This window comes from Homalodisca vitripennis, chromosome 3, assembly GCF_021130785.1.
Source record: "Homalodisca vitripennis isolate AUS2020 chromosome 3, UT_GWSS_2.1, whole genome shotgun sequence".
NCBI classification, from domain to species: Eukaryota; Metazoa; Arthropoda; class Insecta; order Hemiptera; family Cicadellidae; genus Homalodisca; species Homalodisca vitripennis.
The window spans coordinates 84,878,710-84,905,708 of NC_060209.1; the positions used below are offsets into that span (position 1 = coordinate 84,878,710).

General features: G+C 33.5%; 1 long non-coding RNA gene across 1 annotated transcript; it reads right to left on the bottom strand.

The window, feature by feature from the left end:
• Window positions 1-2,413: 2,413 nt before the first annotated feature.
• Window positions 2,414-25,069, bottom strand: LOC124358676. Its single transcript, XR_006922055.1, has 4 exons — window positions 23,715-25,069; window positions 22,415-22,626; window positions 17,280-17,426; window positions 2,414-2,685 (listed from the first exon to the last, which is right to left on the bottom strand). It is a non-coding gene; the product is annotated as an uncharacterized LOC124358676 (long non-coding RNA).
• Between the last annotated feature and the right edge of the window lie 1,930 nt (window positions 25,070-26,999).

Sequence of the window (26,999 nt, forward strand, 5' to 3'; positions counted from 1 at the left end):
GTGCGAAAGATTTAGAAACTGTAAAAGGTAAAAAATAACTGTAATTTGGCTCGCTTTTCAATAAATGCTTCCCAAATGGAGCAGGTTTATTTTAGTATACATGTTGTTATAAACACTATGTAATAATTATGTAATAAGTTTGCTCTGTATATACTGTATTCCGATATTGTTTGTTTCTACACAGGCCAAGGGCTAAATCACTTGCATTGAGGTACACGGTATGGTATGTATGTTCGTTTACTTAACTCTGAGCAACTTTGATAACCGCAAGTGCTTGGGACATGTCTCAAGGATGAGGTATGTACTCGTATATTCATGTCCTTAGTTCGGAGTAACTTTGATCACCGCAAGTGCCCGGGACATGTCTCAAGGATGAGGTATGTACTCGTATATTCATTTTCTTAGTTCGGAGTAACATTGATCACCGCAAGTGCTCGGGACATGTATCAAGGATGAGGTATGTACTCGTATATTCGTTTTCTTAGTTCGGAGTAACTTTGATCACAGCAAGTGCTTGGGACATGTCTCAAGGATGAGGTATGTACTCGTATATTCTTTCCTTAGTTCGGAGTAACATTGATCACCGCAAGTGCTCGGGACATGTCTCAAGGATGAGGTATGTACTCGTATATTCGTTTTCTTAGTTCGGAGTAACTTTGATCACCGCAAGTGCTTGGGACATGTCTCAAGGATGAGGTATGTACTCGTATATTCATTTCCTTAGTTCGGAGTAACTTTGATCACCGCAAGTGCTCGGGACGTGTATCAAGGATGAGGTATGTACTCGTATATTCATTTTCTTAGTTCGGAGTATCTTTGATCACCCCAAGTGCTTGGGAGATATGTCTCAAGGATGAGGTATGTACTCGTATATTCATTTGTCTTACTTCGGAGAGTAACATTGATCACCGCAAGTGCTCGGGACATGTCTCAAGGATGAGGTATGTACTCGTATATTCGTTTTCTTAGTTCGGAGTAACTTTGATCACAGCAAGTGCTTGGGACATGTCTCAAGGATGAGGTATGTACTCGTATATTCGTTTTCTTAGTTCTGAGTAACTTTGATCACAGCAAGTGCTTGGGACATGTCTCAAGGATGAGGTATGTACTCGTATATTCATTTTCTTAGTTCGGTGTAACATTGATCACCGCAAGTGCTCGGGACATGTATCAAGGATGAGGTATGTACTCGTATATTCGTTTTCTTAGTTCGGAGTAACTTTGATCACAGCAAGTGCTTGGGACATGTCTCAAGGATGAGGTATGTACTCGTATATTCTTTCCTTAGTTCGGAGTAACATTGATCACCGCAAGTGCTTGGGACATGTCTCAAGGATGAGGTATGTACTCGTATATTCATTTCATTAGTTCGTAGTAACTTTGATCACCGCAAGTGCTTGGGACATGTCTCAAGGATGAGGTATGTACTCGTATATTCATTTTAGTTCGGAGTAACATTGATCACCGCAAGTGCTCGGGACATGTCTCATGGATGAGGTATGTACTCGTATATTCGTTTTCTTAGTTCGGAGTAACTTTGATCACTGCAAGTGCTTGGGACATGTCTCAAGGATGAGGTATGTACTCGTAGATTCATTTCCTTAGTTCGGAGTAACTTTGATCACCGCAAGTGCTTAGGACATGTCTCAAGGATGAGGTATGTACTCGTAGATTCATTTCCTTAGTTCGGAGTAACTTTGATCACCGCAAGTGCTCGGGACATGTATCAAGGATGACGTATGTACTCGTATATTCATTGTCTTAGTTCGGAGAAACTTTGATCACTGCAAGTGCTTAGGACATGTCTCAAGGATGAGGTATGTACTCGTATATTGATCTCCTTAGTTAGGAGTAACTTTGATTACCGCAAGTGCTTGGGACATGTATCAAGGATGACGTATGTACTCGTATATTCATTTTCTTAGTTCGAAGTATCTTTGATCACCGAGTGCTTGGGAGATATGTCTCAAGGATAAGGTATGTAAGCTAACCTATAAACAAAAATGTGAATTTTTCATGTGGCATGATATATCGATAGATAATTTATCATTAGATTTTAAATTTTGCATGAACATTTATTCCTACATAATCAAGAATGAGTTCTATTATGATGTCTGTCCATTCATGGGATTTTGCATAATCTTATTGAATACTATAAATAAGTAGGCCGAGACAATTTCTCGAGAGGTTGTATTAAACATCGACAATAGCAAATGATAAAATGTTTAGAGTTGTGATAGACATTCCTCAAACCCTATTGTGTCGTGATTATTTTATATTACACGAAAAATAACCAAAACTGTGGTTGTATAGTAAGGTAATACATTTTATTTTACCAGTTTGTGATTCCAACAGGAACTAATGTTGTTACACCTGCAACTAGATGTAATAATTTTCTGAATCAATAAATGGGATTGGTACTTAAACAGCTGTAGAAAAAGAAAACTTGTTTTAAGTAGGGAGAATGCGCCTCTTCGTAAAGAGTAAATTGTTCCAATCATCCGCACAACTGTAGTGAATGTTTTTCTAGGATGTGACATTTGTGTCTGTTCACCGTAGTGTAAATGCTTTGACTCCAACAAGAGTGATTATTGTTACTGGAAACACAGGACCAACGTTTGTTCTGTATACCTGCCTTGTTTTTCCTTTAACCCCTTCCGGTGCGGTCTGCTGACCTTTTCTTGCCTGTTAAAATAAAGAGTTATTCGTTTAATTTTCACACCTCCTAGCTGGTGAACCTCAATAACTTTGTTCTTTTTATGAAATTTTAATTTAATTGTAGTCACTGTATAACACAATCAGAAGCTCTGGATTTTGACTTATCTGTATTAAGATAGACGAGGGATATATTAAATGTTATGACCTGAAAATTGTCACTGTTGGAAACGATCAGGGTTCAACCTAATTTTTAATCAACTTAAAAATATGTAATGAAAATAAAACTATAGTCAAATGAAAATATTTAATTGCAACAAATAATGGAACGTACCGTATTAATGTTTATAAAATAAAACACAAGCAAAAGAAAAATTGCGTCAGCCTACTGAGTGAGGTTTCAAGGAAGCTCAGCCAAATACAATGGTCGGATGTGCAATAATATTGCATTAATTACAAATACAAATTAATATGCAAAATGTGAAGCTTACACATGAAATCTTTGTCAAGATACATTGCCACACGATACATTCAAATTTTGTTAATTAATTTAAGTTTCAAATCATTTTATATAAATATTATTATATATCTACTTACAAAGTCACCAAAACAAGATGTTATACGTGTAATGGTACCTACGATACATCTGTTAATATGTCACATGTTAAAATCTCATATAATTGTACTCTGATTACATATTTATTTATCAATTTATTTCATCCTGCAATCTTGATTATCTATAAGGCCAATGTATTTATTAACGCTCAACCAAATCCCTTGGAGTGACATGTACCATCATTGAACTCTATACAAGTTTAAAAATGAAGCTTAATGCAAAATTTCAAGTCTATAGGTTAGTTACTTTTTAAGACATCGTGTAGACAGCCACATGTCTCCATCGTACGGACACATATACAGGTACGCAAACTTACAGAAATGAAATTTACATTTTATGGTACATTTTTTATATTACATTGAGTGGTACTATATATTCGCAACACTTCAAGTGGAATGTCAAATCATTCGAAAATCAATTTAAATGTGTTTAAAATCTTTTAATTTAATTGCCAGCATTATCCATTTATTTAATTTTAATTCAATGTAATTTATTCAGTAAATGTAATTCTACCAAAAATATTCTTAACCCAATATGCCTCGACAGGGAATTACTTACCAGGTGTGGTAACAATATAGCTCTGGCAAAAACATAATCATATAAATTGTGGCGTGTTGTGAACTCGAAATGAAATTAGGCCATGAAGTTGTTGGTCGCGTTTTGACACCAATAATACCACCCCTCTGCAAGAATTAAATTTACTATCTTGTTTGCTGCTCGGGAGTGTAGGTTTATACTCTATCCTTACTTCATTCCTTACTTTACTCAGTAAATGGAAACACAATTGTACTTCCCGCTAATATATTGAGATACATAGCAGCAGTAGTAGTATATAGTATAGCAGTTTTTCTTCTTCCCATTGTTTTATCATAAATGCATTATGTGTTTCATATTGGTGTGCATACGCTTTTTGGCAGGATATAAATCATTCACATGGCTAAAATGTCCTGTTGTGCGGGGATTATTTTAGGCTAACCCGAGGGTTGTGCATTTTCGTCTCATTCCATGATATGCACAAGCTTTACAGAAAAAATAACTAACCTCTCCTATTTTAAAGTTAGTAGCAGTTTCATGCCGAGTAATAGCTCCTTATACACACGTGTGTCTCTATTCTATCTTCCTGTCTTTGTCCTAACAGTTGCCGTCTAGATGGTCTATCTCACTATAATATTGGTCTTTAAACGTAGAAAAATTAAACCTACTATAAATAGCCAAACCCCTTATATAAAAAACACCATGCCAAAACCTAGAATTAAATAAAAAAAACCAATACCAACCCTCCCTAAAGTTGTTACGTGTTAAGTGTTATTTATTAAGTCTTGGTGGGTGTATATGGATTTGATGTATTTTATTTGTTTTTATTTCATCCTGTTATCATGATTTGTGTGTTAAGTTTGATCTTACTTTAAATCATTGTTGTGAGACCGGACATAAAGAGAACTTAGTCAGCGAAAGTTTAAACTAGATATTTTTAAAATATACATTTTTCTACGGACCCAAACTGTTCAAAAGCCTTCCTGAAAACCTGAAAATAATTAAAAACATTAAATCCTTAAGGTATACATTAAAACACCATTTGTCTGAACCTTGTACACTCTTCAAAAGGCACCGGGCGATTATTATTAATACGTTAATGCTATACTTTTATTACGTTTGTATTATATATATATATATATATATATATATATTATATATATATATATATAATATATACTGAACGTGTTATATTTGAATGTGAACAGAAAATGTGTGCCGTTTCCAATTTGAGGAATCAATAAAATTCCTCGCATACTATCAAGGAAGCGAGTGTTACACAATAAGACATAATATTATGTAAACTGCTCGAATAGCAGATTAATTGTATTTGTAGAGTGAGAAACTCTTGAAGGTCTCCTCTTGCTAGCTGGTACTGTTTAATTCATTCAGTTAAATTAGCTCTACCTTAAGAGATATATAAAAGCTTCCATTGACACGTTAAGAAATGATGTCTACTCTCTGACTCTGAATTTCATTTCTATCTCGCCGTGTGCCCGCAATACATCTTGAAACTGATCTTTAGACTCGAAATCTTGCATGAAGAATTGATATGTAAACAACACCGCGTTCGATGATAGTGCATGTTCATGCGATTTAGTGATCTTTCTTACACTCGTATTTAGGGTAATCATGATTGCAATAGAAATCGTAAAAAAATAAATGTGTAAACAAACTTAGTAGAATCATATTAAATTTCAATATTTGACACAGTAATATATGCAGAATAACTATACTAAAGTTATTTCGAGAAGTATTTCATATTCAAACTTAAAATTTCACTTCATTTCTACATAAAGAATAATTATTAATTCTAAAATGTCTTTGTATTTAAATTAGACAACGACTTTCTAATGATAATAACTTCAGTATGAGAACAACATTATCTATTAACTGTGTAATGGAACTGTTTACTGTATGTGTTAGCCACAAATATTTTAGTTAAAAGATAGATTTTACAATCAAGTATCTGGTTTACCTATGGGTGGTGTTCTCAGTCCAATAATGAGCAACATATTTATAGACCACTTTGAAGACATTGGTTTTGAAAATTGGAGTATTAAACCCAAAATTTGGTTACGGTATATTGATGATGTCTTTTGTGTATGGGAAAATAAAATTAACATCCAAGACGAATTTTTAAAGCACATCATTCAATTAGACCATCGATGAAATTTACTATTAAAAATGAGGTTAACAGTGAAATTCCATTTCTTGATATTTTGATAACAAAAACAAAAGAAAACACAATTAAAACAACATAATTTTACAAGAAGACTTTCAGTGGACAGTACTGTAACTATAATTCAAATCATCCTCAACATGTAAATATTGGATTAGTAGAAAGTTTGTTCCAGAAGATTAATAATTTGGTAACTGATAACAAAGATAAAATTTTAAAGGAAAATTATACTACAGAACTTTTGATTAAAAACAACTACCCTCCGTAAATTATTGAACGAGCTAAGGCTCAAAACAAAAGGCTGCAAGCAAATTACCAAAAAAGACAATCCTAATTATCTCACTACCGTAACTATTCCTTATGTAAAATGAACATCAGAAAAAAATTCGTATGATAAATTATAAATTTAACATCCGCACTGTTTTTAAGTCCCAAAATAATATAAGAAGCTACTTAACAAAATTAAAACCTAAAAACAAACAACAGGAAACCAAGAATGTGATATATAACATTGACTGTGGCTGCAACATGACGTATATCGGCCAAACATCAAGACCTGTGGAAATTAGGGTAAAAGAACATATTTATAATTATATAAAAAAGAAAACATTGAAAAATCTAAATTACTTAAACATGCAGTAAAGGAAAACCATCATATAAATTTTTGAATCGTCTAGTGTAGTGTTTAAAGAATCTTCCTGGACTAAAAGAAATAAAATTGAAAGTGCGTGTATAACAGTTAAAAAAAAATTGTATTTCCCAACCTTCAGTAAATTTCAGAGATATTTTTATACCATTAGTGAAAAAATAAATCCATTCCGAAATTATGAATTGCAAACCATATTTTTCCACATAAGTCTTTTATAATTTATTAGTTTCTGATCTTTACAGTTAATTTAAAATGTTATTCTATTTTATCATATATTTATTCTATTTTACACATATGTTTTTTCTGTAAACAATATCAAACTGATGATGCCTTAACCGGCGAAAGCACTTTTTAAATAAATTTAATGTGGAAATATAAAAAATGTCTTTTCCATTAAAACCTACTCACTTCCACCAAGAATACAAAGCAGAAAATATTTTGATTATTGTCAGTCAATTTAGCTAAACGTCAGACGTGCGTCACGGAATGATCTATTAATGTACGTCTCCATGTGATTGGCCTGTAAACAATATATCGTATTTGTAGTATGCTGTATCATACTATACAGACTGATAATGTAATTACCAGAGCTGATTATTTTGATTAGTGTCAGTCAAATTAGCTAAATCTCGGAATTGAGTCACGGAGTGATCTATTAGTGTATATCTCCATGTGAGTGGCCTGTAAACAATATATCGTATTTTTAGAATGCTGTATCGTAATATACAGACTGACAATGTAAATACCGCAGCTGGTTATTTTGATTAGTGTCAGTCAATTTAGCTAAACCTAGGACTTGAGTCACGGAATGATCTAGTATTAGTGTATATCTTTATGTGAATGGCCTGTAAACAATATATCGTATTTATAGTAGGGTGTATAGTATTGTATAGACCTAGAATGTAATTACTACAGGTGATAACTTGAATTATTGCCATTCAAGCCAGCTGAACTTCGGACATGAGTCACGGACTGATCTAGTATTAGTGTATATTTCCATGTGAGCGGCATGTAAACAAAAATATCGTATTTATAGTAGAGTGTATAGTATTGTATAGACCTACAATGTAATTACTACAGATGATAACTTGGATGAGTTTCAGTGTTATATTATTCCAATATAATACCTATCACTACAGAGTGGTCCAAATATTAAAACGATATTTTAAATTAAAGGACATACGATGTTACTACTCTATCATAGATATCTTCTTATTACAAAATCTAAGGAAAGTATATAAACCCTTAATGTTACTGTAAAAAAAGTTCGCCTGTACAGAACTGGAATAAAAATAAAATTGAAAAAGAAGCTTAGAATTTTAAAAGTAAAAAACGTAAAAACCTGGGAGGCTTTACAGGAAATAACGGACATAGATTTAAGGGAAACGAGTGGTTGAGACAAGTTCCAAGAACCACTCTTATTGAGATCAAAGTGTTTGCATTTCTGTGTAAAGATAAAAACACAACATTCTAGTAGGACTTTACTAAGAATGTTTGAATTATGATAATCTTCTCTTACGACCGTGTTTTCCTTCTGTTTAATTTGTAGTATAATTATGAGATGTAGTCTTATTAATATAAGAAGGTAGCAAGCAGTACGCCACCCGATCAGTTGTGTAAGAGGCTTCACTGACGTTACATTTAAAATTTAAAGTTTACAGCTCATTTCAACCGCAAATGTCATGTGGTCAGCCAGACAGAGATGAAAAAGATATTTCTACTTTCCTCAGACCAAAAAATAAATAAATTGAGCCAGTAATAGGCTTACCAAATACCATGTATGGACATGCGAAATTATAGAATTATTTATTCTTTATGTAGAAATGAAGTGAAATTTTAAGTCTTAATATGAAATACTTCTCGAAATAACTTTAGTATAGTTATTCTGCATATATTACTGTGTCAAATATTGAAATTGAATATGATTCTACTAAGTTTGTTTACACATTTATTTTTTTACGATTTCTATTGCAATCATGATTACCCTAAATACCAGTGTAAGAAAGATCACTAAATCGCATGAACATGCACTATCATCGAACGCGGTGTTGTTTACATATCAATTCTTCATGCAAGATTTCGAGTCTAAAGATCAGTTTCAAGATTTATTGCGGACACACAGCGAGATAGAAATGAAATTCAGAGTCAGAGAGTAGACATCATTTTCTTAACGTGTCAATGGAAGCTTTTATATATCTCTTAAGGTAGAGCTAATTTAACTGAATGAATTAAACAGTACCAGCTAGCAAGAGGAGACCTTCAAGAGTTTCTCACTCTACAAATACAATTAATCTGCTTTACGAGCAGTTTACATAATATTATGTCTTATTGTGTAACACTCGCTTCCTTGGTAGTGTAGCAAGAAATGAGTTGATACGTCTGTGCGTGTAGGATCACTAGAATCGTAACTATAGTCTGCCTTCCAAGTCAGTGCTAATAAGGTGAAAGAAGAAAAAATGTTATTGATTCCTCAAATTGAAAACGGCACACATTGTCTGTGCACATTCAAATATAACACATTCAGTATATATATAAAGTATATATACATAGTATATATAAAACATTATATATACTGATCTTGACATTATCATAATCTACACACATCTAACAATTGTAACATATAATTACCCATGCTGCTCCTTTAAATAATGCAAGTAGAAACAATAAAACTGTATTCAAAATACATCAATCACAACATCACAATCGTCATTATGTTGATTACACAACTCTCCTAGATTTAATATGCAATCCAGGAGAGATGCCTATGCCGCTCCGTCAAACGCGGCATACTGTAGCAGTGAACCTATCTTCAAGTACCACTCCTAGGATATTTAACTTCATGATGATAATCTACTCTCATCCAACAATTGTAACATATTAATACCTATGCTCCTTCTTTATATTATTGAAATTAAAAAACAATAAAACTGAATAGGAAAATAACCACAATCACAATATCAGTATCATAATGATGTTAACCCACAACTCTCCAGATTCATTATGAAATGCAGGAGAGATGCCTATGACGCTCCGTGCAACGCGGCATAGTGTAGCAGTCAACCTATCTTGAAGTACCACTCCTAGGATATTTAACTTCATTAGGATAATCTACTCTCATCCAAAACTTGTAACACATTAATAACACTGCTGCTTCTATTTATAATGCAAGTAGAAACAATAAAACTGTATGAAAAATACAAAAATCACAATATCAGTATCATCATGATGTTAATTCCACATATCTCTTAGATTTATTATGCAATCCAGGAGAGATGCCTATGCCGCTCCGACCAACGCGGCATAGTGTAGCAGTCAACCTATTTTAATGTACCAATTGCTTGCCAATTATTGCTCCTATTTATAACGCAAGTGGAAACAATAAAACTGTATTTAAAATAACACAGTTACAATATCAGTATCATCATGATGTTAATTTCACATCTCTATCAGATTCACTATGCAATCCAGGAGAGATGCGTATGCCGCTCCAACCAACGCGGCATAGTGTAGCAGTCAACCTATTTTAATGTACTAAACCTAGGATATTTAACTTCTTGATAATAATTTACACCTATCTAACAATTGTTACATATAATTAACAATGCTGCTCCTTTAAATAATGCAAGTAGAAACAATAAACTGTATTCAAAATACATGAATCACACTATCAGAATCATCATGATGTTAATTCCACAACTTTCCCATATTCATTATGAAATTCAGGAGAGATTCTTATGCCGCTCCGTCCACCGCGGCATAGTGTAGCAGTCAACGCATCTTGAAGAACCACTCCTGGGACATTTAACATCATGATGATAATCTACTCTCATCCAAGACTTGTAACATATCAGTAAAAATCCTGTTCCTATTTTTAATACAAGTAGAATCAATAAAACTGTATTAAAAATACCACAATCACAATATCAGTATCATCATGATGTTAATTCCACAACTTTCCCAGATTCATTATGAAATCCAGGAGAGATGCCTATGCCACTCCGTCCACCGCGGCATAGTGTGGCAGTGAACCAATCTTGAAGTACCATTCCTTGGACATTTAATTTCATGATGATAATATACTCTCATTTAACAATGGTAACATATTAATACCTATGCTCCATCTTTAAATAACGCAATTAATAAACAATAAAACTGAATAGGACAATAACTATAATCCAAATATCCCTATCATCATGATGTTAATTCCACAACTTTCCCAGATTCATTATGAAATCCAGGAGAGATGCCTATGCCGCTCCGACCAACGCGGCATAGTCTAGCAGTCAACCTATCTTGAAGTACCACTCCTTGGACATTTAATTTCATGATGATAATATACTCTCATTTAACAATGGTAACATATTAATACCTATGCTCCATCTTTAAATAACGCAATTAATAAACAATAAAACTGAATAGGACAATAACTATAATCCAAATATCCCTATCATCATGATGTTAATTCCACAACTTTCCCAGATTCATTATGAAATCCAGGAGAGATGCCTATGCCGCTCCGACCAACGCGGCATAGTGTAGCAGTCAACGCATCTTGAAGAACTACTCCTAGGATATTTAACATCATGATGATAATCTACTCTCATCCAAAACTTGTAACATATTTGTAACAATCCTGTTCCTATTTTAATGCAAGTAGAATCAATAAAACTGTATTAAAAATACCAAAATCACAATATCAGTATCATCATGATGTTAATTCCACATCGCTCCAAGATTCATTATGAAATCCAGGAGAGATGCCTATGCCGCTCCGACCAACGCGGCATAGTGTAGCAGTCAACCTATCTTGAAGTACCACTCCTTGGACATTTAACTTCATGATGATAATATACTCTCATTTAACAATTGTAACATACTAATACCTATGCTCCTGCTTTAATTCACGCAAATAAAAAACAATAAAACTGAATAGGACAATAACCACAATCACAATTTCCCTATCATCATGATGTTAATTCCACAACTTTCCCAGATTCATTATGAAATCCAGGAGAGATGCCTATGCCGCTCCGACCAACGCGGCATAGTGTAGCAGTCAACCTATCTTGAAGTACCACTCCTTGGACATTTAACTTCATGATGATAATATACTCTCATTTAACAATGGTAACATATTAATACCTATGCTCCTTCTTTAATTAACGCAATTAAAAAACAATAAAACTGAATAGGACAATAACTATAATCCCAATATCCCTATCATCATGATGTTAATTCCACAACTTTCCCAGATTCATTATGAAATCCAGGAGAGATGCCTATGCCGCTCCGTCCAACGCGGCATAGTGTAGCAGTCAACCTATCTTGAAGTACCACTCCTAGGATATTTAACTTCATGATGATAATCTACTCTCATCCAAAAATTGTAACATATTAATAACACTGCTGCTCCTTTTTTTAATGCAAGTAGAATCAATAAAACTGTATTAAAAATACCAAAATCACAATATCAGTATCATCATGATGTTAATTCCACATCTCTCCAAGATTCATTATGAAATCCAGGAGAGATGCCTATGCCGCTCCGACCAACGCGGCATAGTGTAGCAGTCAACCTATCTTGAAGTACCACTCCTTGGACATTTAACTTCATGATGATAATATACTCTCATTTAACAATTGAAACATATTAATACCTATGCTCCTGCTTTAATTCACGCAAATAAAAAACAATAAAACTGAATAGGACAATAACTATAATCCCAATTTCCCTATCATCATGATGTTAATTCCACAACTTTCCCAGATTCATTATGAAATCCAGGAGAGATGCCTATGCCGCTCCGTCCAACGCGGCATAGTGTAGCAGTCAACCTATCTTAAAGTACCACTCCTAGGATATTTAACTTTATGATGATAATCTACTCCTATCCCAAAAATTGTAACATATTAACATATTAATAACACTGCTGCTCCTATATATAATGCAAGTAGAAACAATAAAACTGTATAAAAATACCACAATCACAATATCAGTATCATCATGATGTTAATTCCACATCTCTCCAAGATTCATTATGAAATCCAGGAGAGATGCCTATGCCGCTCCGTCCAACGCGGCATAGTGTAGCAGTCAACCTATCTTGAAGTACCACTCCTAGGATATTTAACTTCATGATGATAATCTACTCTCATCCAAAACTTGTAACATATTAATAACACTGCTGCTCCTATTTATAACGCAAGTAGAAACAATAAAACTGTATAAAAATACCACAATCACAATATCAGTATCATCATGATGTTAATTCCACATCTCTCCAATATTCATTATGCAATCCAGGAGAGATGCCTATGCCGCTCCGTCCAACGCGGCATAGTGTAGCAGTCAACCTATCTTGAAGTACCACTCCTTGGACATTTAACTTCATGATGATAATCTACTCTCATTTAACAATTGTAACATATTAATACCTATGCTCCTTCTTTAATTAACGCAATTAAAAAACAATAAAACTGAATAGGACAATAACCATAATCACAATATCAGTGTATCATCATGATGTTAATTCCACATCTTTTCCAGATTTATTATGCAATCCAGGAGAGATGCCTATGCCGCTCCGTCCAACGCGGCATAGTGTAGCAGTCAACCTATCTTGAAGTACCACTCCTAGGATATTTAAATTCATGATGATAATCTACTCTCATCCAAACTTGTAACACATTAATAACACTGCTGCTCCTTTATGTTGCAAGTAGAAACAAGAAAACTGTATTTAAAATACCACAATTACAATATCAGTATCTTCATGATGTTAATTCCACATCTCTCCAAGATTCATTATGAAATCCAGGAGAGATGCCTATGCCGCTCCGTCCAACGCGGCATAGTGTAGAAGTCAACCTATCTTGAAGTACCACTCCTAGGATATTTAACTTCATGATGATAATCTACTCTCGTCCAAAACTTGTAACATATTAATAACACTGCTGCTCCTATTTATGTTGCAAGTAGAAACAATAAAACTGTATTTAAAATACCACAATCACAATATCAGTATCATCATGATGTTAATTCCACATCTCTCTTAGATTTATTATGGAATCCAGGAGAGATGCCTATGCCGCTCCGTCCAACGCGGCATAGTGTAGCAGTCAACCTATCTTGAAGTACCACTCCTAGGATATTTAATTCATGATGATTATCCACTCTCATCCAAAACTTGTAACATATTAATAACACTGCTGCTCCTATATATATTGCAGGTAGAAACAATACAACTGTATAAAAATACCACAATCACAATATCAGTGTCATCATGATGTTAATTCCACATCTTTCTTAGATTTATTATGCAATCCAGGAGAGATGCCTATGCCGCTCCGTCCAACGCGGCATAGTGTAGCAGTTAAACCTATCTTAAAGTACCACTCCTAGAATATTTAAATTCATGATGATAATCTAATCTCATCTAAAACTTGTAACACATTAACATCACTGCTGCTCCTTTATGTTGCAAGTAGAAACAAGAAAACTGTATTTAAAATACCACAATTACAATATCAGTTTCATAATGATGTTAATTCCACATCTGTCTTAGATTTATTACGCAATCCAGGAGAGATGCCTATGCCGCTCCGTCCAACGCGGCATAGTGTAGCAGTCAACCTATCTTAAAGTACCACTCCTAGGATATTTAACTTTATGATGATAATCTACTCTCATCCAAAATTTGTAACATATTAATAGCACTGCTGCTCCTATTTATAATGCAAGTAAAAACAATAAAACTGTATTCAAAATACTACAATCACAATATCAGTATCATCATGATGTTAATTCCACATCTCTCCAAGATTCATTATGAAATCCAGGAGAGTTGCCTATGCCGCTCCGTCCATCGCGGCATAATGTAGCAGTCAACCTATCTTAAAGTTCCACTCCTATGATATTTAACTCCATGATGATAATCTATTCTCATCCAAAAATTGTTACATATTATTACATATTAATAACACTGCTGCTCCTATTTATAATGCAAGTAGAAACAATAAAAATGTATCCAAAATACCACAATCATAATATCAGTGTCATCATAATGTTAATTCCACATCTCTCCCAGATTCACTATGAAATCCAAGAGTAATGCCTATGTCGCTCCGTCCAACGCGTCATAGTGTAGAAGTCAACCTATCTTAAAGTACCACTCCTATTATATTTAACTTCATGATGATAATCTACTCTCATATAACAATTGTAACATATTAATAACTACTCTGCTCCTTTAAAGAATGCAAGTAGAAACAATAAAACTGTATTAAAGAAAACCACAATTACAATATCAGTATGATCATAATGTTAATTCCCCAACTCCAGATTCAATATGCAATCCAGGAGAGATGCCTATGCTGCTCCGACCAACGCGGCATTGTGTTACAGTCAACCTATCTTGAATTACCACTGCTAGGATATTCAACTTCATGACGATAATCTATACTCATCCAACAATATTGTAACATAATTATAACAATTCTGCTCCATCAAATAATGCAACTTAAAACACTGTTTTCACTTTCAATTTTTTTAAGTTTTAACATTTTTAAGTTACTTTATTACTCCGATCACCCATTGCAAGCTGTAAACGAGGTATATATATATATATATATATATATATATATATATATATATATATATATAGTTCTGCATGGTAGAGACGGCCAATTTAAAAGGGTTTTATGTTACTTAAATTATATGACCCGCTACAGTATCCTTTAATGTTTTAATAGGAGAAGACCTTTTTTTATTCGACTATTCCTCAGCAATATAAAGTGCGTAACAATATTGTGACGTGCATGTAATTTTATACATTTAGTTTGATGCTTAGTGCTAACTGTTTTAATTCACTACATTATGACAGGAACTTAATTAGTCAGTTTACTGTAGATATGATGGCAAATATTATATCAGAAACATTCGGTTACATATTTCGTAATTATCAGAAACTTAGTGCTGTTTAATACATTCATTCAGGACGATTTAAATCAAGACGCAAATGTAGACCCAATTAATAATCTTCCTATCTTCATTCACTGATTCTCCGCGTTACCCACATGAAAAAATCCAAAATGCGATGACTGATGTCCAAAACTAGGGGGGACTAGACTTATTTGTTACTTTTACGTGTACTCCTAATATCCTGAATTTAAAACGGAACCATTATAACTTACCCTTAATATCCTGAAATTAAAGCGGATATATTGCAACCCTAATCGCTTGAAATTACAAAGGGTCACCAACTCATAATTTCAAGAGTATTTGATTTAAAAATGAAGAAACTCAAAAATATTCACCAAAGATGAAATATTTGGTAAAGTGCAATGTTACATGAGAAGTTTGGTGTGGCAAAAGCGAGGTTTATCTCATGTCATTTGCTGTTACGGATAGAAAAAGATCCAGCTAAACGAAGTGTCGCAGTTGCGGAACTGCCCAACCAATAAAACGACCCGACATTGTACGATATCGTAATTAAAGATATGGTTCACGGACCATGCGGAAAGCATAACCTAACAGCACTATGTATGAAAAACGATACGTGTACAAATAAGAACCTACGACGTTTCGTCAACGATACCCGAACCGGAGAGGACTGATATCCAGTGTATGGTTGTCGTGAGGCCGAAAATGGAGGGTAGAGCACCACGCTAAATGTGACAGGAAGTAGGTTCAGTATAGATAATAGACAGATTGTCCCTTATTCTCCACTATTGTGTTGGGCGTTTAACGCTCACATACATATTGAGTAGTATCACTCAGTTCAAGCCACTAAATATAATAAATATATCGATAAAAGATCTGACCAAGCTATTTGTAGTGTTAGTAACCAAAATATTGCAATGGAAAACTACAAACATTTCATAGTTTTTTAAATGTTTCTTAAATACCCCGGGTCGGGCCGCTAGTAATACAATAAAACGACGATTACTGTATTTTTTCCTACGGGTTGAAGAATATACTAGCACAAAGTAAGTTAAAATAGGTATGCAATACACAGGATACATCGAAATGGAGTGAATTCAGTACAGACATGTCTTTCAAACTTATATCTTAATTTTTTCAGATGTGTCCTAGATTGTATAATTAGTTGTCTTTTGAGATCAATACCTATAACAGTCAGTAAAACAGTGACTTGTAAAACAACCAATCATTAACAAATACAAGTTACACAGGAAGCCGTTTCCAAAAATGTTTCAAGTATATAAAAGCAAGGCAGTAATCGTTGTAGTAATATACAAATAATGTTATAACAAAATAGTGTATTAATTATGGTCTTGTGTCTTTACATCATCCCGCCATGTATGCTCTCATAACATTGTTACAGCCCATTGCAAGTGTGTAGGAATAGATTTAAGTTTTTAAATACAGTACACATGGGGTCAAAGAAAATTTGAGGATGGCAAAATCAGATTAATTACGATATTTTAGTAAATTAACAAAAAATTTAGTTTCTTTGTGTATATAATATTACAATAATTATTTAATCAAGCCCCAAAGAAGTTTCCAATTTCCATGCGCGAATGGCATAGCGGCTACCAAATATTTCAATTGTGTATTAATGATGTGAACTTTAGAAAAAAATTAGTAATTAGTATTTTAATTATAAAATGTTCATCTTACATACCTATTCGTGTACAATGAATGGCCACGAGTCCCCCAGCAGAGAATATTATCCTCCGGTGCGCAAACAGCTCTTCTTGTAATGTGTTGTAAGTGAAGTGTCTGCCACGCCGTCCTAACACCACATCTTTCCAGGATTTACAAAGGTTGTCTGTGAAGATCATCTTTGTGTTAATAGTAGTACTTGGGGATTTATGTAGATCTCTTGTATGCAATATAAAACTCTTCCATTAGCGATTCCGTTGATTGCTCTAGGATTATGTTGGTCATATACGACTCTGTAACTAATTGTTAAACAAGGAAAAACTGAAAATGCTGTTTAAGTACTGTTCCCACAGAATAAATCTTTCGTAACATATGTTAAACAAAAAAACTAGCTAAAGCAATAAATATTAAATAATTTTCTTGCGCTTCATGTTTCCATAGATACATACCTAACAATTATATTACACTCAACCTTGGCCTAAATTAAGTTTTTATTTTTAAGATGCTCCATTGGACTACTACTATTGGTATTAATTTTGTACTATTGAACCTTAAAGGAAATATTGGTTTTCCATTTAAAAGACATGTCTATGCCGTGCTGAACGGAGCGTAGTCTAATAGTCAAACTGTGTTATGAATTCAGTAACACTACCATACATTTTCTTATCGTGACGAAACCCCCCAAATCACCTTCGGCCTTAAAAGAGTTACAGATTTCCGTACGGCATTAGTGTTGTGGTTTCTCATCATTCCTAAACACGCTCGAAAATGGGACTAATAACCCTTTTATTAGTCTCTCTCTCCCACTCTCTCTTTGTCTCTTGTCCGTCCTGTCTGCCTGTCTCTTGTCTGTATTCCTAAACACGCTCGAAAATGGGACTAATCACCCTTTTATTAGATTTAAATGCCTATACAATTAGTCAGATTGTAATTGTATTTAAGATATTTTTATATTATATATTGGTCTCTGCTGACCAGTCGAATAACTTAGCAAAACCTGGAACGTAACGATTCTATATAAATAAATAGAACTAACCAGCAGCTGAGCTTGCCCGTAAATGCTCAAACAAATAAGGAAACGATGGGATTGGATGTCAATTAATTTCTCCGTTTAAAACTAGTGTACCACAATAACGCTAAAATATGGTCCATCTAAACATGCACTTAAGGTTCTAGGCTAAGCTTGGCGATGGTTACTGGAGAATTTCGTTTGTTCGATTAAAACTATTATTGACAGTTATAAACTGTGAGATGAGCGAAATTAAACACATCATTACTAATGTTTGTATAATATTATTGTGCATGTGTATACATGTCACTGAACCCCTAAACGGGCTGGTCTGATTTTAATTTAATAATATTTTTTCAAGACCTTTTCAAGTCTTCTAAAGTGAATTCTAAAATGGTTTATATTTACAATTCTGCCCAAATTTAAATTGTTTATTCAATTAATTTTGTATTTATTAATAATTGTTGTTGATTTGGGAATGTTTTACACTAGTTCCGTCAGACTGCGTTGCGACACGTGATACAAAGTTAACTAATACTTAACAGCTGTCACTTTCACCAAGTTCATCAAGGATGCAGAAACATTTTTTACATTTAAATTTTAGAAAACATTAAATTATTGTAAAGTGCTTGATCAGCAGTTTAAAGTAGATTGCAAAGACGAATTTATTATCTAATTTTAAATTTAGATTGCACCAATAATCAATAAACCATCTAATGCAATGGAAATACTACTTAAACGCTGTTATAAAAACTACCTTATCGTACAAACCTGTGAATGTCTGCAAATAAGGTAATCGAATCTGGTTAGATTGAAAAGAAATTAAAATAGCCGAAAGATAGAAGTTGGTTCTCGTTGGTATATATTTTCTTGATCGTAGCACACTCTACCATATATAGTACTGGAAATATCTTAGAGGCAGAATGAATTTAAATCGACTGTATTTCATTCTTTATAAACAAATTAGTTTATCGAGACTTATATGTGTAAATGAAGTGTACTGAATTACAATGCCTAGAAAAACCACGAAATATAAGAGGCATGAAATTTGGTACATACCTTCATATTACGCCCCAGAGGCTAATAAATGAATGACTTTTCTGTACGATATCAGAACTGGTAGTAAAGTTGTATAAAACATTATAATATAACAACAAAATCATATGCTTAAACAGTACCATCTTAAAAGTACTGAATAAGAAACGTATTTTATATTTATAGTCTTCAAAGCATAGAGTAAGTATAAAAATAACATCACTTCTTATTTCAATATTTTTTGCTGTCACTTTTGAAGCACGGAGGTTATCCAGATAATAAAATTGGCAGTTTTGATTGAATATTCTTTTAACTGAAATTCTTAGTATATATTAAGTATGATGTGCTTGACCAGTAATGTAATGCAGAAATTAAAGGTAACGTTACTATCTAGCTTTCGCTACAGATTTTAAAACTGTTATAACACCCAAATTTGATATATTCTGTAAGAAATAGGCTTCTCGGAACTTTATAGGCTATGTGTATATTTTCTTGCAAATTTAACTGAGGCACCAAAAGTATCTCAGGCCGGTTGTATAGTAAAAAGGCCGAAAGTAGACGATTTATTACCGAAGTAGTCTTCTTAGACCTGTGTATGTATACCAAGGTATATACAGGGTGTTTCGCGAGAGGTTGGCATAACTTCAGGATGTGATAGTAGGCACAAAAATAAGTATAATAGTTGATATACACGTATGTTTTATCTCCCTTCGTTTAGCGTCTGTCCATTTGCGTTTTTTATTTTAAAATTCGAATCTCAGAACCCGTTGGAGCAAATAACAATGAAACGTGGCAGTTATGTAAAGCTAATTAAAGAAAAAATTAAAAATAAATTACCACCTATTATCACTTTCCATTTCAACATTGCGGCATTTAAAATTTTTCAAACTTTGATAATCTAAAAACCTTCAATCCCACATAAAAGTTGCAAAAGTAATTATTTATTGCAATTTTAATGATAAAAATGACAATACTAACTTTGTTTAAATCCGTTTAGAAATAGTGCGGGTTTTTAGTGCAGAATTACCAGCATTAGTTAATTATAAATCTTTAGGAACTAAAGCCATACAGGTTTACAAATGGGGTATTGAATTTGATATCTCATCATGATGTCCTTTCAAGGATTAAAAAATGACATTGAGATATCCGTGCCCCTTTGTCCAATACGGAATTATGTAGTGGTCAACGAGTCTTAGGACACTCGCAGGAATGCTGTCATTATAACAAATCCCCACATCTTTAGAGAACTGAAGAGTTGCACGTTCCACTCTGTCCACCGCAGCATAATGTAGCGATCAACCTGTCCTAGGAGTTCTGTCCCAAGAACAGTCTCACCATAACGAAACTCCACATCTTTCCAGGACTATAATGATACAGTGATGCTCGTTCTGCTTCGTCCAACGCAGCTTGATATACTGGTCAAACTGCCTTAGGGATGTATTTATGCTCCCAGGAATAGTCTCATCATTTTAAACCTCATATTTCAACTAACTAAAAAAAATTATGTCCATTGTGCTCCATTCAACGAGCCATCATGTAGAGGTCAACCGGTCTTATGATACCGCTCGCAGAAATGCTCGTATTATAACGAAATTCCATATCTTTCCGGGGTAAAAGAGATTGTGATGTCCGGGCCGCTCCGTCCAACGCGGCATAATGTAATGTTTCAACCTGCCACAGTACCATTCCCAGGAAAGGTCTCACCGTGATTAAACTTCATATCTTTCAAGGAATTAAAAGAGATTTTGATGTCTGCTCTATCCACATTGTCCAATGCGGCTATGGTAGTCGAACTTTCTTAGGAATTTATATAATCTCCAGGATCTCATCTTCACTAAACCCGATATATTTTCTGAATTTAAAATTGAAAGTGACGTATGTGTCGCGGTACAGTCATCTGTAGAGACACTAACAATGAAACTGTTCCTCCCAATTAACTCGAAATCCCCAATTGTAAGACAGACTCTGTTTAAAGTTGTAATACATTCTGTAGAAAATGTTAAATACCTTTTTTTCCAAGGTTACAAATTAGGGATATTATTAAAATATCTTAATAAATTATATAAGATGCAAGCAACTCTTTACTATCTGATTATAGCTCAAATTTAATGTTACAGTAATTCTCTGTAAGAAATCAAGTTAGGCATACGTCTTTTGAATTTTTGAGAATAAGAATAAATTTACTCAAAAATATTAATATTATTCACGCAATTATTGTTACTTCCGAAATATAAGGACTTGCACTCCGATAAATTCAGTTTTCTGAATAAATAACCATATTTATTGGCCGTCCAACAGATGAAAATTTATCAACACAAGAAATCAACAAATAGTAACTAAAAGTTTTTTGAACCAAATTAATAGTTATATTTACACAAACCAAACGGTCATTTTGAATGTTAAGTTTAGCTCCAGTTCACCTTCCTTTTATTGCAGCCTCTGTTATCTCATTCCGTGTCAGACTTGACTCCTGGAATCTTAGAGATCGTTTTAAAAACATCGTAGTGCTCGAATTTTGCACCGGATGAGACAATAAGGCTGCCATCTCACCTGTTTATAGGTGTCTCTGATGTCAAAACGATGTAAAGAGTTTCTTCGATATAAAGTTAAGAGCTTCTTTATCTCCGACTTCCTTTGGATCCCTTCAGACAACCATGACTACAGATTCCAGTACTTAAGTCTGAGACAGCGTCAGATATCAGACGCTGCAATAAAAGGAAGGTGAACTGGAGGTAAACTCAATATTAAAATTGAATCAGCCCTTCCTACCATTGCTACGTTATGTGTAGAAAACTGTCATTGTGGTAAACACTCAATGATAAGGCATGTGATCTTACCACAACCTAAGCAGTATAAGGTGTTAGATGGTTATAACATAGTTACTATAAATTGCTTTGGTAAGCTGAAGTATTGCAAACACATTCCATTGTTACAAAGTAAAACAAAAACGTGTAGCCTACCACTTGTTACACAATAATCTCAAATATCTAACTATCTCCTGGGAAGGATGCCCTTCCACTCGTAAGTCAATATACGTCACCGAGTTTGTTCTAAATACCTAGTATGCCCATAACAATGAAGATAAAATAGGTGAGTAACCTCTGACTCACCGTATCGGATGCCGCTGTCAGATCCCACTTAGAGAGCCAGGAACTGAGGGGAAAGAGTAGCAGAGACACGTAACTGAGACAGGCTGTATTCTTAGAGTAAACTGCTTAGGTGGCGAGACATCCATCCGGTGTTCCAGCAGCGGAGAGAAGTCGGCTTAGGCCCTACAACGACCTCTCCAACCCTGCCTGCGGCCTCTCTAGACTCCTGAGAACTGGAAGCAATATTGCTACTCATGTTGACTTTTTCAATGAATCTGTTGTGTCTTTTAAATTTAAGGTAGCTTCCATTATTTGATATGTAATTTAGCTAGCCAGCTGGCCTATAGGTACTAATGTCAGTCTTGTTATCTATTTTCCTAGTTTAATTCAATATTGTTTTGTTACCATTCGTTAAGTAATGTATCTATTTGTTTCATATTTTGTTATTGTTGTGTAGTATTTATTAATCCTAGTCATATTCTTGTTACTGTTGTACTTATATATAAAACTAAAACACTAAGTTACTCTTTACTATTATATTTGTATAAATGGTGTGTACCGTTGAAATGAATAAATAAATAAACGACCGCAATATTACTTTTATTGTTTACTGTACCTTCGAAGTGTGACAAACACAACTTTGTTCCTAGTAAAATAGGCTAACTTACTTCGTACTTTGTGGGTTAAGATTAAATAAACAATGATTCTTTAATAATACAACGAAAGAAGTTTTGAGGAATAGACAAAGTTACAAAAATTGCCCCAATAGGCTATTGGTAGAAGAATGTACCAGTACAATGTAAACTGTAATAACAAAAATCATTTTTATTTAGATGAAAATTGCCGATGACTTGTTACACAACCCACAATATACTTTAAAACACGTCAAACTGAGTAACAAACCATAACCTCCTTTCAAACACATTCCTACTTTGTTTTAGAAATTTCCATACTGTATATTTATATATATGTTCAGATTATTAGTAATTATAATGTGAGGAAAACAGTGTCTTCTAAATTAACCGACCATTACAAAAATACAAGTTACATAGGAAGAATCTTCTAAAATTTTCTTCTAATATATGAAAGTAAGTAAAATATTGCTGTAGTAACACACGAATTATTTCATATTAAACTAGTGTACCAATTATTATTCTGTATTATAATTAATTGCAACGGCCCTTAGCAAATTTATAGGAAGTGATTTAAGTAGTTAAAGATGGGGTGAAAAATGTATGTATTATGTAAACTTTATAAAAAAACTACCTTAATATTCAACTAGTAATTAGTATTTTAATTAAAAAACGTTCATCTTATTTACCTATTCGCGTACAATGAATGTCACTTGTGCTCCTGCAGAGTAGAAGAGTGTTCGCCGGTATGTACAAACAGTTCTTGTGATTGTTGTGAGTGAAGTCTCTTCCGCTGTCTGTGAAGATTGTCTTGGACTTTATTAACAGTACCATGATATTTATGTATATCACATATGAAATTTAAAACTCTTGGGAATTTTGTTAATTGCCATAGACTATGAGTTGGTTTGGTGGATACCTTTTCGTCAAGTTTTGGTGTGTTAAATCTCGTACAGGTCTGTACATATTTGTAGAATATGAAACTTAAATTAATTTTATCATAAATCTTGTGTAAATAAACAAATAAGAAGAATGAAATAATTGTTCTATGTTTCAAGTTTCCATGGATAAATATCCAACAATTACATTATACTCCACCTGGTCCTGCAGCGGTTAACACTGAACATTTGCAATGGCTATCGCGCAGTATTTACATCCAAAGGACAACAAAAGTTGGATTATTATCGTTATGACATATTTAATTAATCTTGAAATTATTCTGTAAGTGTTCAAAAGTAGAATGGGTGCTACTTGGTTACTCTCCTTAGCTCAAAAATAATATTAAGCCCTGCTTTAATACGACAGATTTAAATTTATTTCAGAAATAATTGGCGAGCCTCACTCTCATGGACTAACTATGAGAATTGTGTAACCTGAGAAATCCTGTACTATTGTGTAACGGTAGGTGGTTGTAGCTACATTGTATACATTTCCGACTCTACTGCATAACTTTTTACACCTTTTTATACCTTTAACAAAAGGTTTGTGATTATAAGATGGATTAAAGACCATGATTAATTGCTAAAAGAATGATATATTAAAAAACTGGCAGATCAGCAATTGTGTATGGATAAGTATAGTTTTTAAATGCATCTTTTTATTTTGATCCAGCCCATGATAGCCGAGTCCATTCAGTTGTCTCACTTCACCCAGGTTTCTGCGTTAGCCAAGAAATTAACTCTTTTTTCAACTTGATGGATTCCAAAAACTAAAGAGATAAAGGCGTCAAAAAATAATGCTCGGGCGTAAGATGTTTTTTTCGAAGTACTTCAAGCGATAGGATTGGCATAACATTTTCACGTATATAATTTACTTATGATGACATCTGCAGCTGAATTTACTTCGTAGATTCTGGTTTTGAAATTAGTAATTGTGTAACTTACTACTTCAAAGTATTATTCATGTTTGCACTGATAAAACATTAATATAACAATTTGTTAGTTTAACATTAAAATCATACTTCACTTCAAATAACAAAATAATATTATTAACAATCTCTTTAAAGATTTTATCAACAGTCTTAAAATTAGTACTGCATTTCAAAAACAACTAGATATTCTGTGAATAAACATTCAATTGTCAATATAAACAAACAAAAAAACAACTGTTAAAATAAACATATGATTTAAATTGAACCATTTTTATAAATCGAATGTCTGCGCAGTTTAACAACACATCTTAGAACTATAGAGGTATCAAAATGTATTAATTATGTTCATACTTTATTAATATTACGGTGAGTTCGAGATTGTATTAGTTTGTTTAATTTTAACACCAGTGGCAAAGAGCTAAGTCTGTTATGTGTAACAGCTATACGAGTTTAGCCGAATGACAATTATTTATACAGTTATCTGAATAACTACTACACAAATCTAGTAGTACGAATTCTGCCACGATGTCCGTGCAACTGGTGAGGTACACTTGTGTACAACCAGGGCCTGTCATTATGACATTTCATTCATGCTATTGTAGAGATATCAATGTCAATCCGCTGTTTAAGTTATAATTAAATTGTAAACGGCAAACGCAATAGTAGTATTTGACATTTATATAAGTATTTATGTATTGTAATGCATATGTTATCATTTATATATACACCGAAGCAAATATCATACAAATTTCTCAGAATGTGAAGTAGACTGTTTATAGAAGGGATTTAATTTAATATAGCTTCTTAAACTGTTTCAATAAAATATCGTGCTTATCGTTTACATTACTGTACATTTCGTTAAAAATCGGTATTGTTCTTCAGCATCGAATGTGTTGATTTTTATACATTGGATAGGAATAAGCAAGCCGAGTTCTTTCCACGGAATATTAACGGAGGACTGAAATTTTCCAATAGACATAAACTTAAAGAATGTGAAAGTCATGGTGTAGTTTGAAATCTTCACACATGTAACAAGTAAATTCATACCAGTTTTTGGCATCATTTGTTGGATTGGTTAGCACATAAATAAATCCAAAGAGTTTAGGTAACCGTGATGTTGAGTTTAAGTTTCTTTTTCTTCGTTGAGTGATTCACGCCTTTTTTAAATCTCTTTTAAGCCTCAGCTCTTGGCTATGCTAGCTCTTCTGGGTCACTTTGGCTATTATTCCTGCCACATCATGATGAGACCTCCCCGGGATTTGCTTTCAATTAGAGAGGCGTCACTATATCCACTAGTCTACGGAGGAGGACAGATTCATTATTTAGAGGTCTTTCGTTATTTCTGGTTGAAACCCCTCTGGTATATGCATCCCCCAATACATATTTGTAAACAACGCCGTTGATTGTTAGAAAGTCCCTAAAACACATTGGCCTACGAACAGTTGGTAGCATAATCAAGATGGAACAGTTCTGGTTGCTTTGGATTTACAGTGTATAACCTCGTTTATGTTTTTGAGGTCCCTACTTCCTTCATTTTCGAGTTAAATGTTTCCTGCCTCAAATATAGTCTTGAGGATAATTTCCGTGTACATGAGATTTCGGGAATTTTTGTAAGTTTCGTTGGAACACAAATGATTGATTTTTGTTTTCTTTGGATCAACAATAACTTCATCTTCTTCTCACTCTCTAAAAATTACTATCTGTTGGTCGGGTAAGTGTGGTCTATCTATATGAATTTTTGAATGAATATTAAAAATGTAGTTCACATCAAATATACATCAAGCTTTTTCATGTTGCAAAGTTGAAAAATCATATCCCTTGTGTACATTTATTTAATGATCCAAACTAGACGTGTGATGGCGCCTGCTTGCCATTTTATGGAATTTTCAAGAGACTTTCATCTGTATGAGATGAGAACATGTTTGTAAAATAAAATATGAAGATGTAAGGGAATATTTTGTATTTTATATATGTATGTGTCTTCAAAGGTTTTAGGAAGTGATGACGCTATTGCCGATTTGTGTGGTGTAGAATTAATTATGTACCGTAGAGTAAAATGTTATTGACAATTTTATTTGGCACATAACTAGGCTCCTTTGTTGGA